The sequence below is a fragment of the Pipistrellus hanaki genome (assembly GCF_964339955.1).
Source record: "Pipistrellus hanaki genome assembly, chromosome: 13".
Taxonomy (NCBI): Eukaryota; Metazoa; Chordata; class Mammalia; order Chiroptera; family Vespertilionidae; genus Pipistrellus; species Pipistrellus hanaki.
Window position 1 is genome coordinate 44,629,437 of NC_140515.1, and position 26,415 is coordinate 44,655,851.

At 42.5% G+C, this 26,415-nt stretch overlaps 1 protein-coding gene across 5 annotated transcripts in view; it reads left to right on the forward strand.

The window, feature by feature from the left end:
* Window positions 1-26,415, forward strand: part of RARB (retinoic acid receptor beta) — a 625,020-nt gene that overhangs the window by 518,459 nt on the left and 80,146 nt on the right. The gene's annotated exons all lie outside the window — the stretch shown is intronic.

Here is a 26,415-nt window from a genome sequence, read left to right on the forward strand (position 1 = left end):
ACAGTTTTTCAAAGGAACTATGGCTGTCTTGAGGCAGCCCTTCCCTAGATAGACAGCTTCTTTGTGTTCTTTCTGATGGGTGTTCAGGTCCGTGGTTTATATACCTACATTGCATGAGTCATTGGTAATGGTAAACAGGTTGCAGTTATCTCACAGGTGCTCCCATCAAGATCTTTATGGCACCTTGTATTTGGTTTGTCGGACCTAGCACTTGTTGTTCCTGTGTGTATTGGTTAGGCACTATTGTTTAACAAACCATCCTCAAACCGAGTGGCTTAAAACAATAACTTTTTATTTAGCCTACAGTTCTCTGGGTCAGCACGTTAGGCCAGGCTCCTCTGGGTGCTTTGTCTGTCCATGGTGTATCTCTGGCCAGCTGCAGATTGGCAAGTGGGCTGGGGACCCTCCGCTCAGCTCAGCTCTCCTCCATGTGGCCTCTCATTCCCATTGGGCTGGCCCTGGCCATTCACGTAGGCAGGGTTCCAGGATAGAGAACAGGAGCACACAGGTCTCTGAAGGCCTAGGCTCAGGAGTGGCTCACAGTCACTTCTGACATGTCCCCTTGGCCCAAGCAAGTCATCAGGCCAGTCCATACTCCAGAGGTTGGAACATAAACTTAACTTCTCAATTAGAGGAGCTGCAAAGTCATATTATAAGAGGCAGGAATACAGGAAGAGGAAAACGGGTGATTTTTACATTCACTCTACCACACTGCATGTCTAATGGCCTATTATACACTGTGGATAGGCCTCACTCTATTGCCCAGCATCTCACACACAACCTGTCATAGAGAGGGGGTTGAACAAACACTTAAATGTCACTCAGCCCCTCAATGAAACTAGGTGTATTTCCCCTTCTTTCAAATCGTTTGAATAAATGTATTATTTTAGAGGGGAAGGCCAGTTAGGGAAAATTCATTAAAGACTTAGGTATATATCTCTGGCTCTGGGATTGGTTGGGTTAAAGGAATCCTCTTTCCTTCAGTAGTCTCATATAGAGGGGTCAGGAAAGGTAACACAGCAACCAGTTGGCAGATGGATATTTGTGCATTTAATTATTGCTTTATTATTTGATAACCTCTAACTGAATTTAAATTTGTCCTGAGGTTTGGGAAGGCTTCAGAATACCAGTTCACTTTGTCCAATATATAAATAATTGGTTGTGCAATCTTAAAATCTTCTAGCCCTAGCTGGTTTTTCCCAGTAGACAGAGCATCAGCTCATGGACCAAAGGGTCCCTGGTTTGATTCCAGTCAAGGGTGTGTACTTCAGTTGTAGACTCAATCCCTGGCCCTGATCAGAACTCATGTGGGAGGCAAACAATCAATGAGTCTCTCTCACATCAATGTTTCTCTCTGTGTGTCTCTCCTGCTCCCTTCTACTATCTCTAAAAATCAATGGAAAAAATATCCTTGGATTAGGATTAACAAAACAACAAAATAACACTCTTCTACTATTCACTTGAAAGTTAAATGAAAAGGCACTCTTTAATTTCAAAAACGTTTAATTCATCTCATGTCCAGAAATCTTATGGAGGGTGTAACTCGGTTTACCTGTTCCCATTATGGCCTGGGAAAGAAATTACCCAGCATGACTTTTCTCATCATGCTAGATTCCAGGCCGTACAGATCAAGCTGGCCTACAATCTTCATGGTACAAACTGTTTTAATCAGCCATTAGCTAATTCCCTGAATCTCTTGTTTTAATTTAGGATTCTGACTCTTTTTAGGAAAACCCCCAATGAAAACAAAACCCATATCAGCACAAACAACTTGGGTACACTTGGTTAAGCTGTTCCAAGTCATATTCTGATAAGTCTTTTTAACAGAGCAATAGCCCAGTGAGGTCAGATGAGCTCGCCAGTTACTTGTCAAATTTGAGGATTTTTGCCTTGGGGGCGGGTCTCTGAAAACATGGACTGCCTTTTCCCTGTGGAAAAGCCTGGTCAGTCAGCATTTTTTGCTTGCTGGGAAAAGGCAGTGACAAAATTCACAGAACTGACAAACAGGAGAATGCGAAACTATAATGTAATAACCAAAGTAAAAGAATGATTATCATTTTTTTAAATTACCAATGCAGGGCAGAGTTTATTGTATAAAAAGTACAAAACAAAAACAGCCATAGTTCCACCCTGGGAGAAATTTCCTACTAATCCTGTTTTTCTATGTGTATTTGATGTTGCTATTTTTGTTTCTTACAAAAAAATAGAATTTTACCTTGCACACTGGTTTTAACCTGGTTCTTAATCATCTTTCATGACCACAATTTAAACTGTATAGTTATTGTTTTTTAATTGATTTCAGAGAGGAAGGGAGAGGGAGAGAGAGATAGAAACATCAACAATGAGAGAGAATCATTGATCAACTGCCTCCTGCACACCCTTTACTGGGGGGTTGGGGGGGGGGCGTGTTAGCCTGCAACCCATGACCAGAATCAAACCTGGGACCCTTTGGTCCGCAGGCCAATACTTTATCCACTGAACCAAACTGGCTAGGGCAAGCTGTATAGTTCTTATGGTTATACTATAAATGTAGTGGTTTATGGTTATACCATAATTTATTTAATCACCTATTGTGCAATTTATTTAATCACCTAATAAACAGTGGTTTTTCTGTTATAACCTAATGCTTTAATGTATAGACTCAAAGTATGTATCTGGTCATTTCCTTGAGGTAAGTTAGTACAAGTAGAATTTCTAGGTCATTGGCTTTCTACAATGTTAAGGCTTTTGATACAAAAAAATTATCAAAATGCCCTCTAGAAAAGGGATGTAAATTTAAGCTATGTTAATCTGTAAAGGCTAATCTTATTGGAAACTGTCTGTTAGGAATTTCTCCCTTGTGATAATAAGGTAATGAGTCAAGAAACAACTTCTGTCTGGAATTCTGCCTATCTTTAATTTGGTTGTTCATAATGGATCCCAGGCTTGGTATCACTTTGAGCTTCCAGCACCTGGGGCCCTGGCGGACCAGTAAGAGCTGGCCTATCTTTGGTCTCCGCTCTAATGTAGGACTCCCAACAGAACCCAGCTGATTATTTTAAGAAGTAACCGCCGTCTTAAAGAAGTGGCTTCTGCCTTTTGTTACCACGACGAGCGTATTGATTATTGTTTGGGGAAGAGAACATTCTTTCTAGGAAGCAGGTGGCAGTCTCAGCCTCAGGTTTAATGAGCAGGTTCTGGTCCATGGGAATGGCCAGTGGCTGCTTAGTTGACACAGCATCACCCTGGCAACATAACCGCCGGATGCACCATAGAGATGCCCCATGTAGGGGGATTTCCAGCTCAGCAATGACAGTTTTTTTGCAGAGGACAAAGACTACATAAAATGAACAGGGAGTGTAGTATATAGTAATAAAGCTGATTTTCATGTAAGACGCTGTTTCATTGCTCATAGCTAGAATCTATGCACAACTTAGGCCTTGGTCATATTTTACATTTTCATTTTTATAGCTTTCAAAGAGATGGGAGCCTGTGTGAGAATGCCAGGGTCTGAATCCTGGCCAGCCACGTGCTGGCTATGTGACTTTGGGGAAGCATTTTTAATTTGGTGTCTCTCTCTTCTTGTTTGGAAAAATGAAGATAAGAATGCCATGAAGATAACATGAATGACTATGAAGCAATAATAATACTATGAATAATGACTATGAAGAATAATAATACCTGGCACATATGAAGTGGGATATGTGCTTAGATATTATTTGTATTAGCATTAACGTATAATGACTTTTGCACATGGTGCCGTAACATCACTTACAATCTTAGTACTTGTTCTTGTAATGTTCTTTCAGAAATTCCCATTTCTTTATACCAAAAGGAACACTCTTTCCTTTAAGTCTCAGCTTAAACCCAACCACTCCATGGAACCTCCCCTGATTACGCTAGTAAAGGGGTTGGCGAATTGTTTCTGTAAAGAGCCTGATAGTCAACAGTTTAGGCTCTAAAGGCCATAGGATTTCTGTTGCAACAACTCTGCTCTGCAGCGTAAAAGCAGCCATAGACAATATGTTAAGGAATGGGCATGGCTATGTTCCAATAAAATTTTATTTACAAAAAACAAGCAGTGGGTCACATTTGGCTCTTGGGCCTAGTTTCCTGGCATCTGCTCAAGTATATGATGATATGTCATTTCTTACAGTTTCTAAAACTCAGAACTGAGAGTGCAAAGCACCCGGGCCAAAGGTGGCAGGCCAGCTGGTCCCAGTGGACTGCAGGCCTGGGGCTGCTGCCCTTCCCACCCCCCACTTGCTTAAGAAGAGTTGTCCATTTACCCAGAGCTTCACGGAGGGAGCTTTAAACCACTCTCCCTGTCTGGTATTCCTCCACCCCTTTGTTCTCACTCAGCTCCCACTTCCTTCTCTCCCAAGATCAGATAAATTACTAACTTATATACATAAAAGCCTAAACAACCATCCCACCATTGACGGTCTCACCAGTAGCTATGATGCACATTGACCACCAGGGGGCAGACACTCAATGCAGGAGCTGCCAAGCTGCGGTGACTAGGCAACTGTGGTTCTTGGGTGATGCACCTAGAACCATAGAGGAGGAAGCCCGATTCCTGGGTGCATCACTCAAGAACCACCTTCTTGCAATCCAAGACCCCTTGGGCGGTGTCAGAGAGCTGGCTTTGGCCCAATCCCTGCAGGCTGAGGGACCCCACCGGTGCACAAATTTGTGCACCGAGCCTCTAGTTTTCTTATAAGTGAGCTGCTTTCCAAAGCACCTGGCACCTTACTTTTGAGTGGTTTGGGGAATGTATTCTATGAGCTGCTGTGCCAGTTAGCTCTTCCTGCTTAACAAGTAACCCTAATGCTTGTTGGCTTAAAACAAAAGACATTTACTATTTGCTATAATTCTGTGTAGATCTTTTTGCCTGGGCTGCCTTGGCTTGGGCCAGGCGGTCTAGGGCAGCGTTTTTTAACCGCTGTTCCGCGGCACACTAGTGTGCCGCGAGATGTTGCCTGGTGTGCCGTAGGTGCAGACAAGACAAGAATTTTATAATTTTTCACTATTTTGTTTACTTACTATTTCATAATAAAGTAATTATAAAATACTTTCTTTGTGTTTATTTGATTCCTATTCAAGAGAATTACTTTATATATAGTCAATATTGGCACAGAGTTAAATTTTTTAACATTTTCTAATGGTGGTGTGCCTCGTGATTTTTTTCATGAAACAAGTGTGCCTTTGCCCAAAAAAGGTTGAAAAACACTGGTCTAGGGTGGCCTCACTCACATGACCGTGGCTTTGGCAGGATGACTATATCCTCCTCCCATGTTGTTGTTCCTCATCCATTAGCCTAGCCTAGACTTGTTCACATGGTGGTGGATGGATTCCCATCCGTAAGACAAGACATCACCAATGTGCAAACCCCTGGTTGCATCGCCTTTGCTAATGTCCCATTGGCCAAACCAGTTACACGGTCAAGTCCAGACCCCGTGGGTGGAGATACAGTTGCATTTCTTAAGAGGAAAAGAGGAAAAGTGCTGGATTCATTTTGCAATGGGGTGAGTATACCAGAGCTAGCATTTGATCATATGGGGTCTTCTCTTATTCCCCGGTTTTATGGGTACTTAAGTCTCTCTGGACAACTACTAGTATATTCACCATTCCGTCATCCTTCAGCATATATTCATTAAACACCTACTAAGTTTCAGGGCCTGTACAAGGTGCTGCAGATACAACAGTAAACATGATAGACAAGTTTCTCTCGGAACTTACTGTCTTGTACAAGCAGGTGAGTGATAAACAATGCAAAGCTGGAGAGAAATGAACAGAATGGTAAGGTGAAGAATACTTGAAGAGGATCTGGTTTGAGAGAGGGTCAGGTGAGATCTCCTGACTGAGAAAGAACCATCTGTGTGAGGAATAAGGGAAACTATTTTAGGTCAGAAACTGAACACTGGATCCTGGGGGCGTTTCTCCGACTGTGGGCTATATCCATTGCCTTGTCTGGGCCTCAGCAAATCTGCAAAATGAAAGCAAATCCACAGTTTTGAATCCAGTGCTTTGCCAAAGAGGAACACTAAAACAGTGAACTGATTTCTTGTTAGGGATGGCTCTTATGGCAGGGGAGTCCCTGGTGTTTGCAAGTCTGGGGGGAAGGAAAAATGGCCCTTGTTGGATAGCTACTCTAACCCAGGAACTTGAGCATTTTATACCCAAACTTAATTGAATTCTTACAGCAGCCCTGAGAGGAGGTACACTTTATAATCCCCATTTTACAGAGGAGGAAACCAAGATTCAGAAAAGTTAAGGAACTTGGCCAAGGTCACACAGCCTGCCTTTGGGAGGGCTAGGATTGAAATCTTATGCCTTTTGGTGAAATCCTACCCCATTGTTTCAGCCACTTTGAGACAGAAGGTAGGCAGGAGTGGTGTGTTGGGGGTTTCATGGGGCAACAAAATAAAAACAAAAACAGGTGGGGGCATACTTAAAAGAAAAACAACCCTATTTTTTTTTTTTAACATTATAAAAGAAATGACATTTTTACAAGGAAGAGCTCACAAGTTGGTCTTTTCCTAAGAAGGGACAGTGCGCAGAGGGGACCCACCCATGGGCACGCTCCCAACTGGTGCTTTGTCCCTGTTCTCTCTGCTTTGCCACTGATGGGTGGAAACTTCCCATCCACAAGCCAGCATTTGGGAGCCCCTGTCCAGCCCACATGCGGGCCCCTGGGGTGAGGCCGGGTGCAGCCACGATGGCGTGCCTTCTCCGCTAGGGCGCAGAGGAAATGCTTGCTCAAGGTCACATTGGTAGCCTTCTATTTAAAGCAGCCTTTAAGAGATTCAACTCCACTAGACCCCGCGGTCCCTCGGGGCTAATTTTGTCCAGTTTCTCATCTGCCTTTGTTTTCCTTGCCTCTGAAGAAGGGAGCCCTCTGCTCCATGGTAGAGTTGGGCTGCTGGGCTGGGTTTTTTTTTCTTCTTTTTTTTTTTTTTTTTTTCCTGGCAGCTAGCGAGCAGTGTGGTCAGGCACCGAAAGTTTTGCAATCAAGAAGATGGATGTCTATGCTTAATTTTAGAGTTTCGAGTAAAGACTATTAAATGTGCTCAGTGATTTTATTTGACCAAGGCCATTTCAAACGACATGGCTTTTTCTGTTTTTAATTGGCCTGGATAAACATGAACATTATGCTCTGCTCGGAGAACACTGTTGGCTTTGCCCGCCCCGCTGGTTGCTTCTGGTTAGAGGCTTGCTGCCATATCGGGGCCCCAAGAACAATATCACATACGAAAGGCAATCACAGAAACAGGACAACGTCTGCCCGTGTCGTAGCTAAAACTGAATGCTGAAGCCTGGCATCAAGGTCATTGCTATAGTCCCTGAACCAGAGGAGTAGGTCCCCTTATAGACCTATTCTCCTTATTAAAAATCTTCCCACGATGGAGAATTTATTTATTCTCTCATTCACCAGACATTTATTAAACATCTTCCAGAGACAGGTTCTAGGAATAGGAATTAAAGGTGTGTTTTTTTTTTAAGGTGTGTAGATATTTTATTGCTTAGATTTTCAACTTCTAAATTTAAGGACAAAACTTTCTGAGCTGTGACCCAGGGTCCAATCTGAGTAGACTGCTTTGGTGTGTCCTCATAGCCTCATAGGCCAAGTCTCATAGCCTCCTAATCCCACTCAGAGAGCAGCTTCTTGTGAAGCAAATACAGGGGCAAACTTTTGTGTTGCATATTAATTTGTGATTGCCTTAACTCTGTGGTTGGCAAACTGTGGCTCAAGAGCCCCATGCAGCTCTTTGGCCCCTTGAGTGTGGCTCTTTCACAAAATACCACAGCCGGGGTGAGTCTATTTTGAAGAAGTGGTGTTAGAAGAAGTTTAAGTCTAAAAAATTTGGCTCTCAAAAGAAATTTCAATCATTGTACTGTTGACATTTGGCTTTGCCGACCACTGCCTTAACTTATACAAGAAATAGGGGGGAAACACACCTTAGGTAACAATGTCTTGAGCTCAGAACATATTTAAAGGCCTTTCATGGACCTATTCCTTAGTCTCCACAATGTCACTCTGAGGTAAATAGGAGATCTGTAGTTTAATCCCTATTCTACAAAAACAAAATCAGAATGAACTCAGAATTAAATTGTACATGCAGGAAATGAAAGGTTTTTTATGTATTTTGTTCCTAATGTTGATTCCCAATGTTTCTAGAAAGCACATTGTAGGCACATAGTAAATATTTATTGAATGTAGGGATGAATGAAGGGACAAGGATTTTTGTGCTATGTGCTATGTGCTGTGATTCTTGCAGTTGGGGAGCTTGATGGGCTCAGAGGAGGAGCCTCCCATCCCTGTGACACATTTAGGGAAGGGGTTCTAGAAGAGACGATTTTATAGAGGTGTGAGCAGTTTTCAATGAGGAAGGGAAGAAGAGTGTTCCAGGCAAATGTAGATGACTATGAAAACCAGGGAACTTGAAATAAGTCTATGAAAAATGTTTGTGAAAAATACCCTGGCTGGTGTGGCTCTCAGTTGGTTGGGTGTTATCTGAAAGGTTACTGGTTTGATCCCCAGTCAGGACACATGCCCTAGTTGTGGGTTGAATCCCCAATAAAGGGTTTGCAGGAGGCGGCTGATTGATGTTTTGCTCTCATATCAATGTTTTTCTCTGGCTCCCTCCCTCTCAGGGGAAAAAAATCAATTAAAAATTTTCTAAAAAAATTTTTGTGGAAAAATGGAAACTCTGTTAATGTGAGTGTTGCATATCCCTGTGCAAGCAAACTAGATCAGCCAGGCATTTTCTCTTGTTCTCCTTTGTAGCTCTCAACTGTAACTAACTTATTATTTATGGACTCATTTGTTTGATGTTAGCCTCTTCTGTCATACTATACACTCCAGGAGGGCTGGGGCTTGTCTTTCACCACAGATTTATTATCCATGCCTAGCACAGAGCTCTACACATAGTAGGACCGCAGTGTATTGATGTTTTTTTTGGTCAGAAATTAGATCTAAATATATAGTAATTCATATAGTAACCAGTGACACATAATAAAGCAGATATGTGGTAATGCACACAGTAGTATAAGTTTTTACATTCTACTAGAGGCCTGATGCACGAAATTCTTGCAAGAGTAAGCCTTCTTTCCCCCCGGCTGCTGGCATCAGCTTCCCTCTTCTGCTGGCACCTGGGACCCGGGGCTTCCCTCTCAGAGGGAGGCCCCGCCCACCCACTCACTACAGCCCGCTGTTCAGTGTCCTGGGCCTCCCTCTTTGGGGTGATCGTGGGCCCCCCCCCTCCCATTGGTTACCCCACCGGCCAGTGGCCTGGGCCTCACTCTGCAGGGCAATCATGGGCAATGGCCAGACCCCCGACCAATCACATCGCACACGCCTTGGCACCAGTGGGTGTCATAGTGTGGTACCAGATGGTCCTCTGGATGGTGGTGCCGCTTATTTGCAATTTCTGTCTTCTACCTCAGAATTTACCCTTCACTGCAAAAGACTCGTTCTCTTTGAGGTTGTCTTTAAGCAAACTAATTAAGGATTCGCAAGTGGAATGATATACTCAAGAATGCTGTGGGATCTTAGTCATTTGAAGGAAATAAGAATCTCAACATCTAGGATTTACCCCCAGAGCTGGTCACATTGAAACAGCTGATATGGCAATCTGGTTTTTCCTAGTAATAGTTCCTGCAGGAGAAGAAAACTCTTTTTTTTTCCTTCTTCTTCTTCTGGACAAATGTTCTAAATTGAGAAATCCATTTGGGTCAAAAAGACAGGAAAATATTTTTTTCTTCTTCTGGTACATAAATAAACAGGAAGTGGAGAGTGGATTCTGAATTTGCTGCAACCCTGTGTTTTTTTGGCTTGGCAGGATGATAATAGTTCGTTTAAATTGGGGGTTTTAAGTGGCTCATAAATCTTTTAATAATTAAAAGTTTATAAATGTTTATATAAACGCTGTATTGTTTTAAAATATGAAGAGCACTTTCACTGGCTCTTTTTGTTTAATCAAACAAACTACAGTTCTATAAAAAATTTTTTGTAAGTGTTTTACCTTTGTACAGAAGGGAATAATTTCCAATATTCATAGTTAACCTGTCAATTGAGATCTCAAGTCCATTTCATGAAATTTTAGTCAATTTTTAAACAATATCAATGGGAGTCAACAGGTTTTTTTTTATTTTTTTATTTAAAGCAAGTGAAGAGTAAAATAGATTGCTTTTACAAAATTCCTAGGGACCAGCCCTCATCTAAAAATGAATTATGGCCATGTAATTAAAATTATACCAAACAAAAACCAAAAATGTATTTTCATCAGAGAAATAGAAGTATACTTTTGAGGTTTCCTGAGAGGGAGATAAATTATGACTGAGAATCATTTCTGTATAAATAAAATTTACACCACCATAGGTAATGATTAGTGGGTGTTTCAGCCTCCTCTCTTTCTAAACCTTCTCCTAGAGAAGATGGATAGAGAGCTTTCAGTTCTCTATTTCCTTTTCCTGGGTGAACTCTTGGAAAGCAGACAAAAGAAGTGAAATGGCCTGGGAAGATCTTCCTGTTTTATCAGCCCCTGTATTTCTTTTTTTCAGGTCTTCCCACACTGTATGGTCGCCTCCCTTCCCATCTGGGTACCTGTATGAAACCATAGAAACAATAAAAATATCTTACATTTCTATTGCCTCTTGGTGTTTCCAGAGCACTTTCACATACGGATTTAAATTAAGTGTGCAAAAGAGAAACCTCCAAAATGCGGTATTTCGTACAGAATTTCTTTGTCTCATACAATGGATTGAGGTGTGTAGACCTGGTTGGTAACCCACACAGTGTTAACGGGAGGCAGGCACCTTCCAGGGTGGCGGCATGGTGTCCACTGGGGCCTTGGCATGGTCTCTAATGGGAAGGAGCCCCTCGAGGAGGCGGCTGCCTGCCCCTTAGAGCTCAGGGCCTGGAGTGCAGGCGTCATGGGCAACAGCTGTTCACAGGACAAACCCACCTGCCAGAGGTGTCCTCTAGCCACGTGCCCAGGCTCAGACCTATTACCGTGTTTCCCCGAAAATAAGACATCCTCCGAAAATAAGACCTAGTGCATGGAAAGATAAGACATCCCCTGAAAATAAGGCCTAGCGCAACTTTGGGAGAAAAAATTAATATAAGACACTGTCTTATTTTCGGGGAAACGGTATTATAGAAAGAAACGGTGAATTCGGTGAAGAGCTAGCAGCTTCTGCCTTAGGTTTTGTATTTGATCCTCAAGAGAACTACAGAAGTGGGAGGAATCCGTCTTTTCCCCAGTCCACTTCCCAGATGAGGAAACTGAAATAGAGTTTAGGGGACTATCATTGAGCCTCCGTGGCCTTGACGTGTGATCTGATTCTGTTACTGAAATGGCTATGGTGCACATTAGCGTGGATGCACAAGGCTCCTGTCACGCAAACCACACCTCTTTCTAGATATTTCCTTGTGCTCAGGCTCCTCTTTCCAGGACAGTTTCTCTGGGGTTGGAAATTCCCTTGTTCCTTTTATGAGCTGTGTCTTTTTTTTTTTTTTTAATATATTTTATTGACTTTTTTTACAGAGAGGAAGAGAGAGGAGTAGAGAGTTAGAAACATGAGAGAGATTCATCGACCAGCTGCCTCTTGCACACCCCCTACTGGGATGTGCCCGCAACCAAGGTACATGCCCTTGACCGGAATCGAACCCAGACCCTTCAGTCCACAAGCTGACGCTCTATCCATTGAGCCAAACCGGTTTCAGCGAGCTGTGTCTTTTTTATGTCACTCAGTGTTTTTCCGCTTCAGAAAGTCAGCTAGATGTGTCCTACGGGTGAGCAGTGCCGGAATGGGGAACATTTTTGTTTCTGGGGACCCTAGAACTCATCCCCGAGAAGGAAAAAAATCTGGAGCGGGGAATAAAAACCTGTGTGCATCTCCCGCCTGCACAATGCTGGCATTGTCTGGGTGATGGGGAAAAGCTGGGGTTCTGGCAGCCCTGCCCCATTAGAGCCTTGTTCCTTGTTCCTTATTGAAAAGATGGCATTCCTTTGCTAGCAATGTCCTGCCCGGATTGCTGGCACCAGCTCTGCGCCGGCGCTGTCGCCTGGGGCATTTTTGTTTGCGCTGGTTTTGTTCGGTTTCAAAGCGGCAAAGTCCAGGCTGCTTAAGTGTACAAGGTAGGGCTGTTTTGATAAAGTTTGTCATCCAACTTGTCAGGACAGTCCAGGCGGCTTGTCTGCTTCCTAGTCACCGGTGTCAAAATGTGAGAAGTCTACACAGTAAACGTAACTCAGTCACTTGTTCTCCAGGGTTCGGGAGGCAGCTTTGGGGTTGTCACATGGGCCCCCGCCTCCCTCCCGGGATTTCATGCAATGCTTCACTTAGAACAGAGTTTGCTGGATTTGCAAAGTAAATGTTCCAATGAGAAAAAGCAAAATCGTCCGTGACCCTCTTCGATGGGCTTCTAAGGAGGCTTTTTCTGGGCCTGAAAAACCATACACACACACACACACACACACACACACACACACACTCACTACTTTACATGAGCTGCAGCTCTGGACTGGAGCATGTCAGATGTAGTTCTTAGGTTCTTAGGAGCAGCAGGAAACGCGAAGGTAGGTCAGCGAGGGGAGGAGGTTTGGTTTTAGAAAGGATTTTCGTGGTTAACCAGATTTGGAGGAACTAGAAGAGGAGGTTTGGTTTTAGAAAGGATTTTCGTGGTTAACCAGATTTGGAGGAACTAGAAGGATCCAGCACGTGTTGGTTCTCCTCTGTGCTTTTGCATCTGAAAATAGCCGCATGCTGAGTGTACAACAACACCATTCATGCCGCCGGAAAGTCCGCCAAGCCGGGAAAATTATCCTTGTAAGTGGAACCCAGCAGGGGTCATCTGACTGCTCTTCGGGGAAAGGAGAATTTTAGTTTGGATCTTATTTCTATAGGTTGACCTCAAATTGTAGAAGGGCTGTGATATATCTGGGGACTTTAGGCATATGGCCATACTATTAGCCCAGAAAGACTTTTGAAAGCTGATGACGGCCTTTATATTACTCCTTAAAAAAAAAAAAAAAAAAATATATATATATATATATATATATATATATATATATATATATGATAATTAGACACATGTAAATATATATATATATATATATATATATATATATATATATATATATATATTTACAGAGAGGAAAAGAGAGGGATAGAAAGTTAGAAACATTGATGAGAGAGAAACATGGATCAGCTGCCTCCTGCACACCCCCTGCTGGGGATGTGCCTGCAACCAAAGCACATGCCCTTGACCGGAACCGAACCTGGGACCCTTTAGTCTGCAGACCAACGCTCTATCCACTGAGCCAAACCAGTCAGGGCTATATTACTTCTTATTAACAAAAAGAATTAGTTACAGGATAGTAAAATTTGTTGGGGAGGCATATTTTTTAAATATATTTATCAGTTTCCAAAGTCATGTCCTGCTGCATAAGATGCTCCTTCATCGTTGTACCCTATGAATTTATAGGCCCGGTACTCTATAATATCTTTTGATGGCATCTTTTCCATTTGAATGCATAATATACCATGTTTTGATTCCATCAAAAACATTACGCTAACAACAACAAAATACTATGCTAACCTGCTTGAATAGCTTTCAGTATATTTGTTGTGATGAGTTGTGATAGAAGTCTGAAAGTTACCAGTCCAATGCCAGAAATTTTGTGAGAGGGCATCAGAGATTGGGTCTGCTAATTCTGCTTGTTTCTCCAAAATGGAACTAAATGTAAAATTCTTCATCCAATATTATATTTTAGTCTTAAATTATTTCCTGCTTTGAGTTTGGTGGGAAATAATGCTCTAATTAAATGATTACTTGATGCTAAGCCTTGCCTGTTGATCAGAAATTTGAGTCCCAGGCACACATAGATATACAGTTAATGAATTTAATTGTGTAAATATTTGTGGCAGATAGCATCTGCACAAAATTATGAATTACATAACAAAACCTAAATGTGTCTAATTATCACCACCTAATATCTTGGTTTAAAAATATATATTTTATTAATTTTTTTACAGAGAGGAAGGGAAAGGGATAGAGAGTTAGAAACATCCATGAGAGAGAAACATCGATCAGCTGCCTCCTGCACACTCCCCACTGGGGATGTGCCCACAACCAAGGTACATGCCCTTGACCGAAATCGAATCTGGGACCCTTCAGGCCGCAGGCGCTCTATCCACTGAACCAAACTGGTTAGGGCAGATATACTTAGTTTTAAACCCAAACCCATGAAGCCATTTCTTTTGTTATCCCTGTGATGTTATCCCTGAGGTATTTGCTATGAGAAGAGTTCACAGGATTGGTAATATGAGAAATCTAAGAGTATTTTGAATTAGTGAGTCTAGATCAGATATTTCTTTATGATTTGATTCTGTTTCATCCAAATTATCTTTTATGAGCTCTGAGCATCGGAAGTAGCATTGCTGTTCTCTACTATGGACACTAATAGCAGTAAGAGCATTGTATGAGAGGTGGCAACAGTGACTCCAGGGAACTATTCTTTGCCTGAATTGGGTCAAGGTTGCTGGGCAATTGTCAGTTGCTCTAGGCTTCTGGTGGAAAATGAAGATATGCTTAAGTGTTTTAGTATTTAGCATTTTAATAACATTTTTAAAAAAGATGAAATTCCTACAAGGACATATCAAACAACTTAAGTTGGATAGGAAAAAACGTTTTAGATCATTTTTGGAAACGATATCTTTTTAGTCCTTGCTGTTTTTCCTCAAGCCTTCTGGGGCACAGTCAGGATGGAGCGGGTCAATCTTTGGTTCTGAAGCCTTGATGGATATCACAAGCCACTTCTCTACTCCCGTCATGAAGGCCCTCTCTTTGCTGGAGCTTCTGTCACTCCCACACACAACTCATTCACTGGAACAATTTTCATCTTCAGTAGAGAAAGGCAGTTATGTATTGAAGTGAAAAATTCAACCACAGCATGGGTCTAGAAGGAAAATGGACAACATTGGTAAACGTCTCTGTATTTAACCCTCTCTGTCCCAAGAATCACTGCAAGGTTATTTCTTTTTTTTTCTTTTTTTCTTTCATATAAATGTGATTAGCAATGCAGTTGTATTGGTTGCATTCATGTGCTGCGGAAGGAGGATTCTCTCCCCATCAGGAACAAGCTCTGTTTGTTTATGTAAAACCCTTTGGGGAAAAACATCCTTATTGGTCTGTACCTCCTATTTGTTACACCGTTCTTCTTGCCAACATTTTGTCTTACAAGTTCCTTCAGCACAGTTCTCAGGAGAGATACAGGAAAAAATGTTACGTTACACCCCACATTTCCTCTCTCTGAACTGAATTTGATCATAACATCTCTCTAATTTTATTTTTTAATAATCTTCCCTACCCCTCTAGGGAAATCCTCAAGAAGTTACAGTGCAGCTTCTCGTCCCCTCTTTATGTGGAAGGCCCAGTCCTAGGCCTAGAGCTGTCCTCTTCTGAGTCATCACCACTTCTCCAAAGTGGCCTGTTGAGTTCTCATGGAAATGAAAGTGCTGGCAGCTCTCCTGACGTGCCTGGATCCCCATAGTGGAACTTCCTTTGTAGCACTTAACTACTGTTTGAAATTATTTGATTAGTTGTTTATGTATTCACCGTTTTTCTCTCCCTCCCACTAGTATATATGTAGCCTGAGAATAGGAGCTCTGTAAGTCTTATTCTGTTCTGTATTTTCCCCACCTACAACAAACCGTGGCATGATGTGGGCACTCCATGAATGTGTGTTGAAGGAAGCGATAATAGATAGTATGTGGAAGAGATAGGGAAAAGCCAAACAGGATTAGAGCACATGTGTGCTCAATAATTGTGTTAGGTTCAAGAGATCACAGGGTAGATGCGAAGGAGCAGGTAGAGAACACGGTTAGAACAATGTTGGCTGAGAGTGTCTTAGACAGGAGAGACGTGAAGAATGACCATTTCAGTAGGCATCATAGGTCATTCCATTTTTATTTTTAGGAGGGGAGTTCTCCTCTGAGCACTCGGGGTGAACACCCTGTACACTTCGATCTGTCTTCTGTCTCTTCCCTGCCACCTGTTGCCACTCTGCTCTTGGGTGTGGAATAGATGACACAAGAACAACATTTGGGTTGGTTTTGCTACCTGATGAGATGGCCTGCTGGTGTCTGCCAAGGGTGACTTCTCTTATCAATTATTAAGGTCACTTCTTAGCCTCAAGCTGAACTGGTTTTGAATTTCAAATATTGGTCTTTCCCCATTTGTCATATACACCAGTGAAATAACAGATGCCTTTTCATCACGAAATGATAAATCCTATAATTACTAACAAGTACAGGGTAAACTGCAGTTTACTGAGAGTTCATGAATGCAGTATCATCTTGCTTTTTATAACAACTCTATTGTGTATTAGGACACAGAGAGGGAAATCCCTTCTTCCTTCGTTTAATTTCTAATGTGAGTATATGAGATAAAAATTATCTAGAGTTAAAATGGCCCTTGATCATCCAAACAGCGTGTTCCCGTTACCATTTTAACAAACCATTGTGAATCCTAGGGACATAAAAAAAACTTTTTTTTTCTCACAGATTCTGTAAGTCAGAAATTTAGACAGGGCACAGTGTGGGGTGGCTGGTCTGTGCTCCATTCTATCTGGGGCCTCAGCTAAGAATACTCAACATCTGACAGTGTCTTGATGTTTGGGAGGTGCAATCCTTTGGAGGTGTCTCAAGTTTTGCATCTGGTAGTTGATATTGCCTATTGGTCAGAGCACCTACGTGTAGCTTCTCAGTGCGACTTGGGCTTCCTCACACAATGGCAGTCTCAGAGTACAAACTTACTACATGGTGGTTCCGAGGTCCAAAAGCTAAGGTAGTGGAAGACAAGGTGGAAACCACATGGATTTTATTTCTTGGCAGTCCCATAGCACCCCTTCTGTCAAATTCTATTGGTTAAAGCAGCCACAAAGCCACCTAGATTCAAGGGGAAGGTTCATAGACCCTTTTCTCACTGGGATAGAGCCAGACTAGCTTTTGAAGAGTGTAAGTGGGAGAAGTTGTGGTGGCAATCTTTGGAAAATCCAGTCTGCTGCAAACTGGGATCTTTTTGCCCAAGAGGGTCTTTCTTATGCCAGATGAAGTAAGTGGCTTGTTCCTATAAATTTTACTACTGTAGGAAAGAAATATGTATCTTTATGCAATAGAAGACTCGTGGCTCGCTTTGAAAAAGAAGTGGGAACCGAGAGGGACAGAGGGAACCATGGCTCCCCACCACCGGTCTTGCCCTGCTTTGGGGCATGTGCTCACTGAGTCAAATGATGGGGGAGCATTAGCCTACCATCCAGCCTTAAGCTGCTCTGAGTGGGTTCTTGCCTCATGGATAACTTACAAAATGAAATACACTTGGTGTGTTCATAACGTCTTTGACAACAGAGTGGAGAAAGTAAACCAGAAGGCCCCAGTGAAACGCGGCTCAGCCAGCTTTACTGAACCAGACTGCCAGGGAGCTAGCCTCATGTTCAGGCCCCCTGCCTTCCCCAGGTTGTAGCAGATCACATGGTTATTACAATATCTTATTGATCCTAGGCCACTGAGAGAATTTTTAGTTTTATGAAATGTGGGTTCTAATCTGAGATGCTCCCCTGAGCTCCCATCCAAGATAGCCATTAATTCCTTTTTGGGCAAGCTATTCTTGGGCATGGTCAGAGTGCTGAACTCCCGTTGACTTTGACCGAAATTCTCTTTGGCCTCAGTTTGGAAGTTGTCTCTGGGCCCTTAATTATCCCCCCTGGCAGAGGAGAAGGAGCGCTTAAAACATGCATAAATTCTGTACATATTTCCAAGGCTGGGCTGTTTAAAAAATGCTGTCTGTCTGTCTGCTTTTTTTCCTCTTTGAACTTGGACATGAATTTTTATATAAAGTACAGCCTGTCAAGGGAAGGGCAGTGAGAAAATATGCAGGGTGTTTACTTAAAAATTACTCTGTGAACCTATCTTGGTATGTTCATTGGTTCTACTGTGGTATACTGTATTATTAGGAAATGAGAGATGTTTCATTGTATTTTAGATGGCTGCTTTTAAAATCTCACCTTGTGCCCTGGCTAGTGTGACTTGTCCCATACACCCAAGAGGTGGCGGATTTAATTCCTGACCAGGGCACGTACCCAGGTTGCGGGTTCAATCTCTGGTTGGGGTGTGTGCGGGAGATAACCAGTCAATGTTTCTCTTTCACATCCATGTTTCTCTCTTTCTCTCCCTCCACCCTCTTTCCCTTCTCTCTCAATAATAAAAGAAAAATTTTATCCTTGCTGTGCAATCCATGTTGTTCTCGGACTATATATTGTTTCCATTTCAAATAATATAAAAACCCCACAAGCTGTTAATGAATTGATTAATTAATTAAAATTTTTACTAATTTTATTGCTGTGGCATTGGTTACTAAAATTATATAGGTTTCAGGTATACAATTCTGTAATACATCATCTGTATTTACCACCCAAGTCTCCTTCATCATCATTGGTCCCCTGTGTTTCCTCTCCTATCCTCCTACCCTTTGGAGGATTTTATTGTCCGGATTTATTTTTGCTTAATCCCTTCACCTTTTTCACCCAGCTATGTATTAATTTGTTCCTATTTAAAATTTAAACACAAAACCAAGTAAAACGTGCTGAATTTTCTCTTTATAAATACTTGCAGCAGTGACTTTCTCGAGTGTTGAGTTTTTTGTATTGTAAGGCGATTGGTAGAATAACTGAAGTGTGTTGGGTGGCTTTTACTTGTCACTTGGTGAGGCAAAGTTGCGAGAGCTTGACATTCTTCAGCTCTCTTGCTGGTCTCAAACATTTCATTGGATTACCACCTGACTCTTACTTACTATAAAGGAGGTTGGATTCTCACTGATCACAGAATCCACAGGTCGTATTCACCCCGTTGGATATTCTAACCCCTCCCTGACTGGAAGTTTTGAATAACAGCCACATGGAGTGAAATAGACCAATTTGACTTCTTCTCCCTTCCCCTGTTCATGCATTCCTTGTGGTGCAGGTGGGAAAGAACTAGAATGACCCACAAGCTGAACATTATCCGAGGGTCACAGAAGAGTGGTTGCATTTCTTCGGAAAAGAGAGATCTCTACACTTCACCGCAGGCTCAGCCTCGGTGAGATGGGATCTTGCAGTGGCGTAAGAGCTGGGTAGCCTAGGTTCAAATCCTGGCTCCCTTACTTCGTGGACAAGCCATTGAAACCTAGTTTTGCTTTTGAGGAGAATAACTCATCTGAGCATTCAAATTATTTTGAGAAACACTCTAATGTATACCCAGTGTTGCTTTAGTGAGAAAAGCACTGATTTAGCGCATACTGTGTGGCAGACACACACCTTAACTCAGTTCATCCTCGCTGCAGCTCTGTGAGGAAGATGCCGTTACTTCTCCATTTGTCCAGGAGAGGCGTAGGCCCTGGGCCACATCAGTGGGCTCAGCTTACTTCGGTTTCTCTTTTCCTTTATCAATGTGATTCTCCACCTGTCAGGTCATTTTCTTGATAATTAATCAAGAAAATATTATTTGAAATAATTAATTTCAAATAATTACTAACGTTATTTTTATTTTTGATTCATTACTTCTTGAAAGTATGGCAAGGATGCATTTTGGTTATGTTTCATATCATTCGGAAGGTGAAAGTCACCACTTGTCATTCCATTTAATTGAGTTTCAGGTTTAAAGAATACCTGATAATTTTCTGCAAAAAGTAGCCTCATTGAGAAATTATATTTACGAGGTGCTTTTTTTGTTTCCTTTCCTTTCCTTTTCCTTTTCCTTTTCCTTTTCCTTTTCCTTTGGAGTTGAGAATTTGGTTCCTTATCAGGAAGGCCAGGAGGTAAGAATGATGCAGGGTGATTTGGCACAATAGAGAGTGGTGGGGAGTGGGACAAAGATAGCAGCTATATCCTCATTGATTGCTGCTGTGTATGGGTGGAGTTCAAGGTTCAAGCGGTAGCATGGGCCAGACTTACCAGGATGACTTGTTAAACTATGAATTTCTGTGTCCAACTCTGGAGTTTCATATCAGGAGTTCTAGTGTAGAGCTTGAGAATTTGCATTTCTAATTAGCTCCCAGAAAAGGGGTTCTGGTCTGGGGACCACATTTTGAGAGCCACTGCCCTATGGGAAATGAGCATAGACCCGGACTAGCCCTGGCAGGTTTCCATTACTTAAAGTGATTCTCTCTGTGGCTTGAGGATTATCGGCTTTTTTCAAGGTCTTCTCCCAACATTTCACTACTGGAAGTCACTCGGACCATCTGATGATTAATCAAGAAAATATTAGGCAGAAACATTAAGCCAATCTCTTCTGCAATTGAAATCTCCTACTTTTTAAATGTTGGCAGCGTATTTAAACGTTTTTAAGAACTGTGCCGGCCACCACAGCCTGAGCCAAAATAAACATGTCTTTTTGGCTCCGTCCAGTTTGCAGATTAGCAGTTTGCAGCTTCTGCTGTAGATGCTAAGGAGATATCATGGATGAGCGCGAGAGAATGAAGTTTTCTGAATTTTTTCCCTGTGATTAAAAATATTATGAAAAATTTTAGCAGCAGAAGAGAAAGCGCTAGCGCAGAAACCCGTAGCATGCAGTTTCCTTTCAGCCGGAAATGAACATGCATGAACTGTTAAAATGAACAGATAGTTCTCTCTCGTAGGCATGTACAGCCTGTGAGCTGTGGTCAGTGAATAAGCCTGTGCTTGGGAAGTGCCCATTGGGCAATGTGTCTTTTCACCTTCACCTTCCTGTACCCGTTACCTCCCAGACTGGTCCCTCTCCTCTCCTCCTACATCTGGCTTGCTTGCTTTCCTGGCCTTGCCTTCCTTTTTGTTTCATCCTCACTCGCACTTTTTATCACTTCCATTTGCATTGTGCAAGCTGTCTACCTTTCAAGGGAGATAAGCAATAATAATAGCTAATATTAATAGTTTTGAGTATTGACATTTGTGAAGGTCTTAATGTGTTAGCTTCTTTAATCTTCAGAGCAACCTCATGAGACAGAAATGATTCTTTCTCCATTTTAAAGACGAAAAACAAGGCACAGAGAGGGTAAGGGAGATGTCCACGGTCACACAGTGAATAACGGGCAGGCGTGAGATTTGAACCCAGGCTGTCCAGCAGCAGGAGCCAAGCCCATAACCACCAGACTGCCTCTACAGCAAGGTTTTTGAGCCCTAAAAACAGGAGCTGGATGAGTGAAGAGGCTGAGGACACGGCAGCTCATAGAATCATTTCTTCTTTCCCTTTATCTCCAAGTAAACATCTGGTTCATTGAACCTTTATCGCAATAAAAATACGATTATGCCGTGTGCAGGCTGAGACCAGGCTTTCTGCTCTTTGAAATGCCTGGAGGTGCCTGATGGGACTCATGAAGGATTTATTTCATCAACATCTTTACTTGGCTTGTCCTTTTAGTGGTCATTATTTTGATCAATAACAGAAGATGTACTCAAAAATTTCGGCCATCATTCCATTTAGGACCTACTAGCCTAGTGCTGTCCAGTAAAAATATCATGTTAGCCACAGATGTGACTTAAACATGTAACTTAAAATTATCTAGTAGCCACATTTAAAAAAAAAAAAAGAAGAAGAAACACCTGACATTAATTTCAATAATGTATGTCATCTAACTCAATATCCAAAATGTTATCATCTCAACAATTAGGTGATATCAAACTATTGAGGGATTGACATTATTTTTTCTTACTGGGTCTTCAGAACCTGACGTTACTTTTCCACACACAACACGTCTCAGTTTGGGCCAAAGAGCTGTGGGAATTACAGAGCCAAGGAACCCAGTGAGAAAATGGAAATGTCATGTGCAAATGGGGGAGAAGCCCAGGGCAGAAAAGAATCAACAGAGCATCTGGATGCAATTGTTTTAAAGACGTGGTTTTGGAGGAAGACACTGGGAAACTTTGGGGAAATTTTGCTAATTGGTGCAAAGTCCGGTTGAAAAAAATGTGTGTGCCTGCCTGTGTGTGTGTGTGTGTGTGTGTGTGTGTATTCTTTACTGATTTATTGAGTCAAGTTAATTTTTGTTTGGCTCTAGGCAAAGATTGCACAAACCACAGCCAGGATGTCAGACCATAATGAGAGAGGGAGCTTCAGAAGGGATTGTCTGAGCACTAGAGTTCCTCCATTTGAGTGACTTTAAGCTTCTTGACCTCTAGACCCTTTCAGTTTTGTAGACCAGAGGAGCCTAATCCATTTTACATCACGTTTCTCTCTTTTTCTGCTGGTGAGAGAATGTGTACCCTTAGCTCTTCCAGAGCTCCAGGTTCCGATGGTGTAAATAAAGCAAATGGGCACCCTGGGCTCTGTGGTTTTTTTTGTTTGTTTGTTTTGTTTTGTTTATTTTTTCCTCCAGGGGGCAGAGGGGGATGGATAAAGAAAAAAAACAGAGATAAGAGCTAGGGAGACTGGGGAATGGGATTAGGAGTCAAACTTCTCTGGAGGGTGCATAATGTCAGTAGCACACACTGTTTTCATTCTCTGTGTTAGTTAATGGCTAATATAGAGATTGTTCTGCCATTTGCTGATAGTGCACAGTTTAAAATATTTTATCATTAATGTGACAGGGAGTCGGATAAAGAAAATGAAGCGTGATTATAAAACGCTAATTATCGTTCTCAAGTGCACATTGGGCACTCGCAAATATTTGCAGCGTAATTTGCTTTATTTATTATTTCGGTTTGGTTATAAATGTTAACTCAATTGCAGATGGTATGTTGGCAATTTACAGAGCTATAAAGTTATTTGGAAATCCTAATATTTTCTACCAAAACGTGCCGCGAGTGATGGATGAGCTACAGTAAAAAGCCCCCGCTCTTTAGAGTTAAGTACATTAATTGGCAAGTAGGCTGCAGGGATTCCCAGGTCAGAGCTGGCTGCCTTCACACCTTCAAGGAAGAGAGGACACGATCTCTAATGAGAAGGGGAATTTTCTTCATGAGCCAGTGCGGGAGGAAGGCAGTCTCTTTCTCCCACCTCCCTCACCACGCTTCTTCCAGGCTGAGATCGCTTCATGTTCTGGTTCAGAGCACTAACGAGACACGCTTGAAGCCACATTTTCTCTCTGCTGCAGCAACTGTGTCAGGGACCGTGATGTTGGTAACGAAGGTGTATTTGTGTGTAACCATGTGTGTGTGTGTGTGAGAGAGAGAAAGAGAAAGAGATGGACAGATATCCTGTTTTCTCAGACCTCACTGATGACTTAAAAACACACACATATTTTAGACCACAGGTTGCCAAACTACAGCGCTCAGGCTAAAGCAGGCCTGCCACCTGTTTTTATACAGCCGAAAGCTAAGAATATTTTTCACATCTTAAACGCTTGAAAGGAAAACCTTAGGATATGTGTATGCCAGATGGAAATGAGCTAAAGTCACATTCAGTTTTAATGAATAAAGCTTTCAGAACACGGCAGGTCCATTCCTTAAGGAATTGTCCAGGGCTGCTTTCCCCATGGCAGAGGGGGGGCTTTGAGGCAGAGATGTTGAGGTCCACTGCCTCAAAGGTTTATATGTGGCCCTTTATGGGAGGAGCCAGCCACGCCCTGGATTACATGTCCTAAGGCCGTGGCCAGCAAACTGTGGCTCTCGAGCCCCATGTGGCTCTTTGGCCCCTTGAGTGTGGCTCTTCCACAAAATACCACAGCCTGGGTGAGTCTATTTTGAAGAAGTGGTGTTAGAAGAAGTTTAAGTTTAAAAATCTGGCCCTCAAAAGAAATTTCAATCTTTGTAACTGTTGATATTTGGCTCTGTTGACTAATGAGTTTGCTGACCACTGCCCTAAGGGGTAGTTTACAAAATGGAAGTCTTAGCCTTTTTATTTATTTTTTAAAATATACTTTTATTGATTTCAGAGAGGAAGGGAAAGAGAGAGAGAAAGATCAATGATGAGAATCATCAGCCTCCTGCATGCCCCCTACTGGAGATGGAGCCTGCAACCCGGGCGTGTGTCCTAACCGGGAATCAAACTGATGACCTCTTGGTTCCTGGATCAATGCTCAACCAGTGAGCCACACCCGGCTGGGCTGCCTCAGTCAGCCTTAAAAACAAAACAAAACAAAATAACATAAACACACACACACGAACAAAAAACTTTATTACAAACTGTATAGAATCATAAGAACTTTGGGGGAACAAATAGTTTCAAAACACAACTCTTCATTTTTGCAAGCAAAGAAGGAAATAACTATGAGCCCTCGCTTCCTCCTTTGTGGCAATGTAGATAATGAAAAGAAGTGATATTATGTGAGTGATGTAAGTAACTTTGTGCTTCGCATACACACAATGTACCCAACACATTCTCTTTGCCCCCAACATAAGGATAAAAGGAAAGATTGTTTTCTTTTATTATCAAATTAAAAACATAAACTAGGTCACGTTCCTGGAACGCTCCATTGGTGTTGACAATTAAGAGTTGTCCACAGAAGCACAGTCCTATTGAGAAAGCATGGCTACCTTCTAGAGCTCGCTTGGAAAAAAAAAATGTCATTCTTTACTAAGAAATACTGTGCTTAATTAATTCTTGCTCCTGGGAGGTCAACTTGGGGCACTCATTATGGCCTTAATTGGTGTTATAAATCCTGAGGCCCGGGAGCCGCACACATAGCCTGGTTAGTGGTCTCTGGCCCTTCGGGTGAGCGCACACCAGAGCCCGCCCCCTTTGGGAGAGTGACAGCTTCTGATGTTGATGGCTTCTGGTCTGGCCACAGTGCTATTGGGTTGACAGGCCAATGGGCAACGAGAAAAGTAATGCCATAACTTGTGCCGGTGTTTTACATTAAGCAGTGTGAGACAGCCCCACTACCTTCTGACTTGGAAAAATGCGTTTCTTTGAACTCTGGTTTTTCGTATTAAATTATATTCATTACACAGCCCATCTGGAATCTCCTGCCAGGCCAGAAATCATCTTACAGACATTAGCAAAAGGAAGTTTCAATGTAATTTTTTTTTAATTGTAGACTTTTCATTTCCATTTTATTTTTTTTCCTTTTTTATTGGAGAAACCAGATGGGAAGGAAGGCAGGAGCCTCGCCCTCACCCCGGTCTCCTTCGGGAGCAGAGGCAGAGCATTCCTGGCTGCTCTTCTCTCCCACGCGGGCTGGAGGTGATGATGGGGCTGTCTAGATTCCGGGGATAATTGCTGGGAAGGTCAGGAGTTCACTTTGCAGCTCCCACTGGATTGGGGTGCTGAGGTTTGGAGAGTAAGAACAGCGTGGGGACTAACTTTTGGCTCTTACTGAAGTGGGTTGCCGCAAATGATATCTGACAGTGTGGAAACGAAACACACACATGTCCCGTGGGAAGCGGCTGGTTGTTTTTGTGCGTGTCCCAGGAGTGACTTGGTTACTTTGCAGGGAGTAGCCTGTCCGATGGATTTTGACTTGGTGCGAGAAGGACCTGTATGTGGGCTCCCTTCCTCTCTTTGCATTTACTGAGGCTCATCCTGGGGGCATGCGAATGTATGTTTCCTTGTTCAAGCGATGGAAATCTCAAATGTCAGCCCTAGAAGGTGTGTAGAGATCAATTTAAATGTGTGAAGTGCAGCTGAAACCGGTTTGGCTCAGTGGATAGAGCCCTGAAAGGTCCTGGGTTCGATTCTGGTCAAGGGATGCACCTTGGTTGCGGGCACATTCCCAGTAGGGGGTGTGCAAGAGGCAGCTGATTGATGATTCTCTCTCATCAACGTTTCTAACTCTCTATCCCTCTCTCTTTCTCTCTGTAAAAAAAATCAATAAAATAAATATTTTTTAAAAATGTGTGAAGTGCAAATTGCAAGAGGAGTCTAACCATTTGCCTGGGGTCCCAAGGCCAGTTTAAGGCAGAGAGTGAAACCAGCTCGTGGCCCGTTGGACTTGCACTCGGATGCTTTTTCCTTTGGCCATCCTACCACCCGGCTGAGGAACTCAGGCACACTGAGTCACTCCCCCTGCAGCCCTCCACCCATTCCCATGAGCCAGTGTTTACAGAAAGCCAGGCCAGGCACTGGACTTGGTGCTGAGGTTACAAAAGAGTTATGACACATCTTCAACTTAATAAAAAGCCTACATCAGAAAAAGCTATACAGTCACTGTCTGTATAGACTCTACCGCTCATCTGTCAATGAACCGAAATGAATTCCCAAGTTTCTGGGTTTGGAAGGGATGTTTTCAATTCAGATACTGGTGCTCTGGCTGATTTGGCTCAGTGGATAGAGCATCAGCCTGAGGACTGAAGGGTCCCATTCAATTCTGGTCAAGGGCACATGCCCAGGTTGCTGGCTTGATCCCCTGTAGGGGGAGTGCAAGACACAGCCAATCAATGATTCTCTCTCATCATTGATGCTTCTCTCTCTCTCTCTCTCTCCCTCCCTCTCTGAAATCAATAAAAATATAATTTTTAAGAAATTCAGATAATGGTGAGA